Source organism: Balaenoptera acutorostrata, chromosome 10, assembly GCF_949987535.1.
Source record: "Balaenoptera acutorostrata chromosome 10, mBalAcu1.1, whole genome shotgun sequence".
Classification (NCBI taxonomy): domain Eukaryota; kingdom Metazoa; phylum Chordata; class Mammalia; order Artiodactyla; family Balaenopteridae; genus Balaenoptera; species Balaenoptera acutorostrata.
The window spans coordinates 27,804,250-27,815,994 of NC_080073.1; positions in this window are offsets into that span (position 1 = coordinate 27,804,250).

The following is an 11,745-nucleotide window of genomic DNA, read 5'->3' on the forward strand; positions in this document are numbered from 1 at the left end:
TAGCTATAAGTAACATGCAGGTGGCTTAAATGATAAGGAAATGGATCATTTCACGTTGTCAGAAACTGGGAAGTAGGAGCCTCAGGTCTGTTTCTGTGTGATTGTCTTAGATTGGTCCTCCTCTATGTGAAGTTTTCCTTGAGGCTGGTAGAAAGATGCTGCCGGGTCCCAGCCTCCTGTGCAGCTCGAACAGTGTCCAGATGAACAATCTTCTGTCTCTTAGGAGCAGGAGAACCTTTCCCAGAAACCCTCCTGACTGGCTTCCTCTCCTACTTCGTTGCCCAGAATTTTATCACACGTTCACTCCTAAACTAATCAATGGCAGGGAGAAGGGGATTAGCATGACTGGTTTAGGTAAAATGGAGTACATCACCTGGAACTACCAAGTAGGGGTGGGGCAGCTTCCCTGAAGTGCTTGAGGCTTGGTAAAAGTTGACATCTGAATAAAATCAAGTTGCAGTTCAGAAGCCGGTGGAGGAAGCAGTGTTACAAATGTTAGCTAGCCAGCCAAATTCACAAAGTCAGAGTGGCATTTTAGACCTGATGGATAATTTCCCCCAGGTGAGCAAAAGGAAGGCTGAGGTGTGATATATGTATCTGTTGGATCATAGGGTTTTTAAATCCATGTCTCAGCACAATAAAAACAGTGGCTATAGATTATTTAATGTTGGAAACTCCCACTTCATACAAAGATAGAACTTGTCTTGAAAAAAACTTAGCAGTGTATACAATCAATGTGCTTTGTAAGTTAGCAATTGTAACTAACAACAGAAATAAAGCATTTAATAACCTGTGTCCCAAGTTCAAAGTATTATCAATGGAAAGAATTAATTAGCTGAAGTCATCTGAATACATTTTGTCATTTGTTTTCCTCTGATTTGATTTGACATTTATATTAAACCCAGATTTTGAAAAAAAAAAATGTTTTTGATGCTACTTGGCATATCTTTGTACTACATTACGTGTTGCTGTAGAATTTACAAGATCAACATTTAGATGTCACCAGAGAGGCATATATCCTTGTACTGTGATAGACATTATCAGGCACTCCCAAAGTAGCAGCAGCTATTTACATTGAACTTAAATAGACAACTATGGAAATGTCAGGAAGCAGTACATTTTTGGAAGTTGGAAACATTGAAGAGAATTAGGCTTTTCGTTTTTGATTTGCATCAAGTGACCAGAAAGTGTCTTTTGTGTTAGAATGATTCCGTATGGGCAGAACAAAGAGCAGGTAGTTAGAAACCTTCACACCATGCAGCCCAAACCTTCGGAGCACCATGAAATCAACTTAGGGGCTCATCACCACCATTCTTTTTACTTCTATTATTGAGTTTAAAAAAAAAAAAACCCACCAGAAAATATGAAAGAGCATTATACATAGCTAGGGTAAGAGTAGATTCATTTCATTTGAACTTAATTTTGTATTATGAAAAAGTTCAAGCATATACAAAAGTAGAGAGGATAGTATAATGAACCCACATATGTTCATCACCCAGATCCAACAGTTGTCAAGACTTGTGCCATACCAGTTTCATCTCTTTTTTGGCCGATGATATTTTAAAATGAATCCCAGACATTACTTCATTTTACTCTCATATATTTCAGGAGGGTTCCCTTTTCTTCACATCCTCTCCAGCGTTTATCGTTTGGAGATTTTTTTGATGATGGCCATTCTGACCGATGTGAGGTGATACTTCATTGTAGTTTTGATTTGCATTTCTCTGACAGTGATGTAGAGCATCTTTTCATGTGCTTTTTGGCCATCTGTATGTCTTCTTTGGAGAAATGTCTATTTAGGTCTTCCGCCTATTTTTTTGATTGGGTTGTTTGTTTTTTTGATATTGAGCTGCATGAGCTGTTTGTATATTTTGTGGACTAATCCCTTGTTGGTCGCTTCGTTTGCAAATATTTTCTCCCATTCTGTGTGTTGTCTTTTTGTTTTGTTTTTGGTTTCCTTTGCTGTGCAAAAGCTTTTAAGTTTAATTAGGTCCCATGTGTTTATTTTTGTTTTTATTTTCATTACTCTAGGAGGTGGGTCAGAAAAGATATTGCTGCGATTTATGTTAGAGAGTGTTCTGCCTACGTTTTCCTCTGCCTATGTTTTCCTCTAAGAGTTTTATAGTAACCGGCCTAACACTTAGGTCTTTAATCCATTTTGAGTTTATTTTTGTGTGTGGTGTTAGAGAATATTCTAATTTCATTCTTTTACATGTAGCTGTCCAGTTTTTCCAGCACCACTTGTTGAAGAGACTATCTTTTCTTCATTGTATATTCTTGCCTCCTTTGTCATAGATTAGTTGACAATAGGTCCCAATGAACTCTTTTTTTAAAAAATCTTTTTGCAGTTGGTTTATTTGTAACATAAAACTTTTATTTATGTGTCTATATATCTGTGGTAAGTCACCATGTAAAATAAATTTCTTAATGTGGGTTGCAGTTGAAAACATTCTGGAAAGTTATTGTTGAGGTCGTTGACAGATTTTTGTTGGGAACTCGAGCAAACTTTTTCTTCTTCTAGACAGGCAGTTTCTATAGATGCCAAAAGATAGCATAAAGTTAAAATTTCTGCCATCAATTGCTTGTTTCTTCTATGTGGAGCTATGAAAATGCTTTGGCTCTTTTTTTTTTTTTTTCTTCTCCCAAATGAGGTATCAGAATTTTCTTATTTTATGAATACACAAGCTATTCATTCAAAGAGGCTGTTGATTTGATTGTTTGTAGGACTTCATTAAGTAACTCAGGCTAGAGGAGATGCAGCCTAAGGTTTGCAGTCTTATTCTTAAGCAATGGATTTAGAGCCTTGTTTGCCACTAAAAAAAAAAAAAAAAAAGCATTATTTGGGGCAAGATAGTAAGGTCAAGTGTTTAGTTATGTGATATATTTATATTCTGTTCATCTTCCTCCAGGTCAAGAAATTAGGAAACAGCAAGAAACAGTTTTTTTTCCAGCTATTGTGTTCTCAAAGGTCCATTGAAATATTAGCATTCTACCTTTCCAGCCACAGGACCTTCACATATGCTGTTCCATTTATCAAGAGGAATTAACTTCCTTACCCACTGCTGCTTCTCCTAGTTTTTTTCTTTTCTTCCTTTAAATCTCAGTCTCCCCTTTCCCAGAAAAACCTTCCATGACCTTCTTAAGCCATATTCCCCCATTATGTGCTTAAACCATTCTTTTGTGGGCCATTCTTTTGTAGAACTTATTAGTGTTGCAGTTTTACATTTCTCTGTTGCAGTAATCCATCTAATATTTCTTTCCCTTCCTCGTCTGTCAATTCCATGGGAGTGGGGATTGTCCTTGCTCATCACGGTAGTCCGAGTACCTAACACAGTTGAGCTCAACACAAGTTTGATGGGTGAATGACATGCTGACTAATGGACTGAATGCTGTCACCATAAAGCAGTTAATTATGCAGGCTGAAAACATCTTTATAATTAAGCATCCTTGTCTTTCTTTCAACTTTTGGTTTTTTTCTTGGAATTTCAAAGAAATAGGGCATGGGTGATTTAATAGGTACCATACTCAGCCTCTGTTGTTTTTTATGATGTCTGAAAGAATATAATGATTTAAAAAAAATAAAAGAATATAATGATTTTAGCAGGGCAACTTTTGTATATTGCGAAAGGGATTTATAGACAATGACTGTTTTGCAAGGCTGCAAGGGAATGTAATGATCTCAGATACATTTTAAAAATGTGTAAGGTCAATCCTAGTTATTGGAGAATTTCCCATAGTTCTCAAAGCTACAAATTATACTAGAGAAATGGATGAATGGTGTGGAATCATTGGATAAAGTCCATGAGATTTAGCCTGGTACACAAGCCTGTTCACAGCTTGCCCCAGGCAGCCTCTCTAGTCTCAATTACTGCCACTACTTGCCTCAATCTTACTGCTCCAACAAAATAAACTTAATTGTTCTTAAAATATGCCAAACAATTTCAGGTTTTCTACTGGTAGTTCCAGTCTGAACACCAACCCTATCCCAATTCACTCAGCTAATTTCCTTATATATACTTTTAAAAAGTATATATTCTTTTTGTAAATTGCCTATGAAATAGTAAAGTGTTACATATAAAGATGAGATCCCCTTGGACAATTTACTTGCTTTTGTGCCCTCCAACATACAAAAACATTATTTCCTTGTGAGACATGTAGTAATCCCTGTGTGTACACTTTTTTAATAGAAATGATATAGTGAATAATGCTGCATATAGCCTTTTTCACTTAAAAGTGTGTCTTGGAGAGGTATTCATGTTGTTATATGTAGCTCTATCTCGTGCGTTTTAATGGTTGTATATTATCCCATTATATAAGAGATAGTGAACTTTTTTCCATTTCTCTGCTGAGGATATCCAAGTTGTTCCTAATCTTTTTAATACTACAAACCAAGCTTCAGACAGGATTCTTGTATATGCCTCATTGCCCAACTGTGTGAATGTTTCTCTAGAATATAAATGGAAAAGTTGGATCATAGGGTGTGTGAATTTGGGGGTTTTATAGATACTGCAGAATTGCCCTGCAAAGTGGCTGCACCTCTTTACACTCATACCAGCAGCATATGAGAGAACATTTTCCCTGTATTTTTACCAACACTTAATGATGTCAAACTGTTAATTTTTCCAATCTCATGGGTGAGAAATGGTATCTCGTTGTAATCCACATTTCCAGAATTATTGTTGAGACTTGGCCTTATTTCCTACCTTGGGTGGTGGTTGTCATTTCCTCTTTGGTGCCTCTTTTACTTCTGGCTGCCCTGTCTGGCTGCGTGTTTGGGCCCTGGTTCACTGCTGTGGCTTCTCAGCTTCTCTGCTCTCTGTTTCTGGCTCTTTGCTGGTTTTTCCTCTTGTTTTTGAGCGGGGTTATAGAGATATTAACTTCTTTCTCTTTCTATTTATTCAAATAATATTCCTCAAGTGCCTGCTAGGTATCAGGCACTGCAATAGGGGCCGATGATAGGGTGGTGACAAGACAGAGTCTCTGCCATCATGGAGCTTGCGTTTCAGTGGGAGAAAGAGACAACGTATAAGGGGTATGTAGTACCATGTCATGTTCAGTGAAGATAAGGCAGACAAGGTGATGAAGATTATGGGCATAAGGGAGGGAGAGTCTTATTTTGGAGAAGGTGGTCGGGAAGGCCTTTAATAGGAGGTGAGATGTGAGCAAAAACCTGAATGAAGTGAGGGAGAGAAGAGGCTTCCCAGGAGATGCATCATCAGCAAGTGCAAAAGCACTGAGGTGGGAATGAGGATTGGGAAGGAAGTTGGTGTGGCTGGAGCTCAGAGGTCCATAAGCAGAAGGTAGGAAATGAAGTTGAAAAGGTAGCCAGGATCCAGATCATGAAGGACTTTGAGGTCCATGATAAAGGTTTTAAAATTTTATTTCCAGGGTTAAGCCTTGGAGGCTTGCGGCTGGGACAGTGTCACTTAGATGACTCTGGTAGTGGAAAGGGGGACAAGCGTGGGAGTATGGAGAACAGTCTAGTGGGTATTGCAGTAGTCAAGGTGAGGGTGTCCGGGATCATGGTGATGGAGGCAGTGAGAAGTCAGATATGGGACATATTTTGAAGGTGGGGCTAGCATGACTTGCTAATGGATTATCTGTACGTGTGGTAGGAGGGGAAAAAGAAGAGTTGGGGGTGACTCCAAGAGTTTGGTCTAAGCTACTGGAGGGCTAGTGATGGCACTTCCAGAGGTGGTAGAGAAGACTGTGGGGAGAGCAGGTTTGAGGGGGAGAAATCTAGGGCTCTGTTTGGACGTGTTAAATTTGACATGCTTGGGCTTCCCTGGTGGCGCAGTGGTTGAGAGTCTGCCTGCCAATGCAGGGGACACGGGTTCGAGCCCTGGTCCGGGAAGATCCCACATGCCGCGGAGCGACTGGGCCCGTGAGCCACAACTACTGAGCCTGCGCGTCTGGAGCCTGTGCTCCGCAACAAGAGAGGCCGCGACAGTGAGAGGCCCGCGCACCGCGATGAAGAGTGGCCCCCGCTTGCCGCAACTAGAGAAAGCCCTCGCACAGAAACGAAGACCCAACACAGCCATAAATTAAATAAATAAATAAAAATTAAAAAATAAACAGGAACTGTTGTTTAAAAAAAAAAAATTTGACATGCTTATTAGATATCCAAGTGTTGAGTGGCATGAACTAAAAAAAATCAGAACCGAGTATATGTATTTGGGAGTTGTCCCCTTAAGGGAGCATATTTAATGCCACAGACTGGGTGTTATCCCTGAAGGAATAGCTGGAGAGGAAAATAGGGTCAAAGACAGAGCTGAGGGCCACTCCAGTATCTAGGAGGCAGGAACTCGGAAGGAGAAGCCAGTAGACAGGGTTGTCAGGGCTCTGGAGACCAAGAATGAGGGAGTGACTGTGTCATATGCTGTTAAAGGATTAAGAAAGATGCGTACTTAGGGCAACACATTGGACTTAGTAAGACCGAAGACTTTGGTGACTTCTACTTGAGAAGTCTCAGTGGAGAGAGCTGGGGAGAAAATCAGAGGTGAGGAAGTGGAGATCCCCCTCATTTTTAAAGGTTGGGTATAGCGAGAGAGCTGTCACCATTGCTTCTCTGCTATCTTAAAGTTGGAAGTGTCTTGGCTAATTCGGCTCTTCTACTCAGAGCTGCTTAGAATGCAGCACTGGTTTCTTTCTCTCTTCCAGCTCCCTTAGCTCCCCATGGCCATCACCCCCATTTCCCAGACTGTGTTCAAAGTCCTACCTTGGTCTTCTTATAACTCTCCACTTTGTCTCTACAGCTGACTCTCCCGCAGACAAGAGGCTCTGGGGCAGCTGCATTGTTAATCTCCATCCATAATTCCTAGGTCATTCTGGGTCTCAGTAATAAATATTTGTTGAACTGAACTTCACTTCCAATTCCATTTTAAAAGGGAGGATGGGATAAAGTAGGCTTTGTTCTCATTAGAGGAGAGTCTGAATTTGATGAGCATTGTAGGGGAGTGGATGAAGAAAATAAGTTCTATTAGATGAGCAGGCAACTACATAGTTGATACAAAAAATAGCACCATTCCTCATGACATCGGTATTGCCATAACAGCAGAGTAGGACACTTCAAGGACCTGGTGGATCTGTTTGTTTGGGTTTTTTTTAAGTTAATTTTGAATGAAGGTTAATACAAAGGTCTTGCTCAGAGCCTTTAACTGGTGAGTGACAATGGTGTTAATTCCATTTTGGACTCAGCCTATTAAGTTTATGAAGTTGAAATACATGCTTTGTGAAGCAAAGTACTAGTTTTAATATCGATGGAACATATTTACTGAACATCTAACATCTCCTGGGCATTGTCCTTGGACTTGAGATTCTAGAAATGAACATGCGTCTAAATACAACTCTGAGGATAAAACAATATTCTCCTCTGCTCTTAAAAATTTTCACTTACCTTCTGAAGTATTGTGTTAAAAGTAAAGTATGAAATGTCCATTAACTATTTAAGTTTCCCCCCAAATTCAGTAATTATTCTCTTCATTGTTAAATATTAAAGTGGATTTTTAAAAATGCTTATAAGGCTACTTGTTTCAGGGAATTGCAGTGGCTCTGAGGAATTGTCTACTTCAGTACTCTTCAGTAAAATATAATGCAAGACCCATATGGAACTTTGAATTTTCTAGCAGTTACTTTAGAAAAAGTAAAAAGAAACAAGTGAAATTAATTTTAATAATGTATTTAACCCAATATGTTGAAAATACCATTTCAATATGTCATCAGTATGAAAATTATTAACAAGCTACATTCTTTTGTTCATACAGTCTTTGAGATCCAATGTGTATTTTACACTTATAGCACATCTCCATTTGGATGCTAATTTTCCTTGGAAATACTTGATTTCTATTTAGATTTCACAAAACTTACAGTTGAAAGTTGTTACAAACATACTTAAAATTTTTTCCGATAATGAAATGAAATAAAAATTTAGCTTCTCAGGGGCACTAGCTCCATTTTAAATGCTCAATGGCCACATGTGGTTAGTGGTTGCCATACTGGACAGTGCAGGCATAGAACATTTCCACCATTGCAGAAAGCTCTGTTGTACCACGCAGGTCTAATTCAACCTGCTGAGGAAACTTAGTGGCAGACCTGGGACTAGAATGTTGTTTGTAAGGAGTTTCATAGACAGAAAACCACCACTGGGAACACCAACCTTTCAAAAGACAGACGGTCAAATGAATTTGAACACATGGAGAATAAGTCATTGTTTAACTATTGATAGAGAAGGTTTCTAGGAGGAGTTAACCTGCCTTTCTATGCTTGATTCTCACAAATAACAAGACTTAAATCAAAGCGCTCACACATTGGAAGTATTCAGGTTATGTATAGAGAGGATTATTTTTTATTGCAGCAACATATACATAACATAAAATTTACCCTTTTAACCTTTTTTTAAAAAGTGGGCATTTCAGTGGCATTCAGCACATTCACATTGTTGTGAAACCATCATCACCATGTCTCTCTGGAACTTTTTCATCTTCCCAAACTGAAACTCTGTCCCTTTAAACACTAACTCCCCACCTCCCTGGCACCCACCATTCTACTTTATGTCTCCGTGAATTTGGTTACTCTAGGTACCTTATATAAGTGGAATCATACAATAATTGTCCTTTTCTGTCTGGTTTATTTCACTTAACATAATGTCTTCAAGGTTCATCCATGTTGTAGCCTGTATCAGAATTTCCTTCCCAAGTAATACTCTATTTTATGGATAAACCACATTTCAAAATTAAGAGATAACTGACTTAGAACATTGTGTAAATTTAGGGTGTGCATGTCAAGTTGATACATTTATATATTGCCTTATGAGCACCACTGTAGCTTTAGTTAACAACTTTATCATGTCACATAACTATCACTTCATTTTTTGTGTGGTGAGAACATTTGAGATCTAGGCTCTAGCAATTTTGAAGTATTTAGTACTGTATTGTGGACTGCAATTAATATGCTCTGCATTAGATCTCCAGAACTCATTCATCCTTCAGTTGCAAGTTTGTCCTCTTTCACATCTCCCCAATTCCCCCACTCCCCTGCCTCTGATAACCACCATATTTTACTCTGTTTCTATGAGTTTGGCTTTTTAAAGATCTCACATAGAAGTGATATCATACAGTATTTGTCTTTCTCTGTCTGACTTATCTCACTAAGCTTAATGCCCTCATGGTCTATTCACGTCACAAATGGCAGGATTTCCTTCCTTCTTATGGCTGAATAATATTCTAGTGTATACATGCCACATTTTCTTTATCCCTTCATCTGTTGGTAGGCACTTAGGTTGTTTCCTATCTTGGTTATTGTGAATAATGCTGTAGTGAACATGAGAGTGTAGATATCTTTTTGATATTCTGTTTTACTTTCCTTTGGCCATGTATCCAGAAGTGGGATTGCTGGATCCTATGGTGGTTGTACTTTTAATTTGGGGGAACCTCCAAACTGTTTTTCATAGTGGCTGAACCAACTTACATTCTCACCAACAGTCTACAAGGGTTCCCTTTTCTCTGTGTTCTCCCCAACATTTGTTTTTTCTTGTTTTCTTGATAATAGCCCTTCTAACAGGTGTGCAGCAATATCTCATTTTTGGTTTTGATTCTCTCATGACTAGTGATGTTGAGCACTTTTTCATGTACTTGTTGACCATTTGGATATTTTCTTTGGAAAAATGTCTATTCAATTCCTCTGTCCATTTTTTTAAATTGCATTACTTGTTTTTGTTGTTGGTGTTGTTATTGAGTGGTACGAGTTCTTTATTTTGGATATTAACCCCTTATCCATTATATGGTCTGCAAATATTTTCTCCCATTCCATAGGTTGCCTTTTCATTTTATTTATTGTTTCTTTTGCTGTGCAGAAGCTTTTTAGTTTGATGTAGTCACACTTGTTTTTTTGCTTTTGTTCCTTGTGCTTTTGGTGTTGTATCCAAAAAATCATTGCCAAGACCAATGTCAAGGAGATTTTTCCTTATGTTTTCTTCTAGGAGTTTTACCTTATCAGGTCTTACATTTAAGTCTTTAATCCATTTTGAGTTAATTTTTGTGACTGGTGTAAGATTGAGGTCCAATTTCATTTTTCTGCATGTGGTTATCCAGTTTTCTCAACACCATTTGCTGAAAAGACTATCCTTTCCCCATGAGTGTTTGTGGCTCCCCTATGAAATGTTAGTTGACTGTATATGTGGGGATTTATTTCTGGGCACTGGATTCTGTTTCTTTGGTCTATGTGTCTATTTTTATGCCAGTGTTATACTGTTTGAATTACTATAGCTTTGTAGTATAGTTTGAAATCAGGAAGTGTGATGCTTCTGGCTGTGTTCTTCTTTCTCAGGATTGCTTTGGCTATTTGGGGTCTTTTGTGGTTCCATAAAAACTTTAGGGTTGTTTGCTCTATTTCTGTGAAAAATGCCACTGGAATTTTGATAGGGATTGCATTGAATCTATAGATGGTTTTGGGTAGTATGGACATTTTAACAATATTAATTTTTCTGATGCATGAACATGGGATATCTTTCCATTTATTTGTGTCTTCTTCAGTTTCTTTCACCAAAATCTTGTAGTTTTCACTGTTCAATTTTTTACTTCCTTGGTTAAATTTATTCCTCAGTATTGTTTTTGATGCTGTTGTAAATGGGATAATCTTTATTTCTTTTTCAGATAATTCATTGTTAGTGTATAGCAATGCAACTAATTTCTGTGTGTTGATTTTTATATCCTGCATTTATTGATTACTGAATTCATAGATTAGTTCTAATGGCTTTTTGGTTGAGTCTTTAGGAATATATATATATATATATATATATATATATATATATATATATATATATGATATTTATATATATATATATTTTGTATATATATGATATTTTTAATCATATCATCTACAAATAAGGACAGTTTTACTTATTCCTTTCTGATTTGGATGCCTGTTATTTTTTGTCTTGCCTCATTGCTCTAGCTAGGACTTCCAGTACTATGTTGAATTAGAATGGTAAGAGTGGGCATCCTTTTCTTGTTCCTCATCTTAGACAAAAAGCTTTTGATCTTTCACCATTGAGTATGATGTTAGCTGTGGGTTTGTCATATATGGCCTTTATTATGTTGAGGGGTTTTCCTTCTATACCCAATATGTTGAGGATTTTTAATCATGAAAGGATGTTGTATTTTGTAAAATGCTTTTTCTGCATCTGGTGAGATGATCATATGGTTTTTATCTTTCATTCCATTAATGCGGTATTGATATATCACATTTATTGCTATGTTTGTTGAACCATCCCTGTATCCCAGGGATAAATCCCACTTGGTCAGGGTGTATGATCCTTTTAATGTGTTGTTGAATTCAGTTTGCTAATACTTTATTGAGAATTTTTGCATTTATATTCATCAGGGATATTGGTCTATAGTTTTATTGTTGTTTGTTTGTAGTGTCCTTATCTGGCTTTGATATCAGGGTAATGCTGGCCTTGTAAAAATGAGTTTGGGAATGTTTCTTCCTCTTATATTTTTTGGAAGAGTTTGAGAGGGAGTGACCTTAATTCTTATTTAAATATGTGGTGGAATTCACTCTCCAGCGAAGCCATCTGGCCCTGGGCTTTTCTGTGTTGGGAGGTTTTTGATTACTGATTCAATTTCCTTATTGGTAGGAAGTCAATAAGATCTAACGAATGAATGAATGATGCTCAAATGTTATCCACCTTTGTGTTTACTGGATATCCTTTTAAAAGGCTCTAGATTAGGCTTCTTTTGAATAACT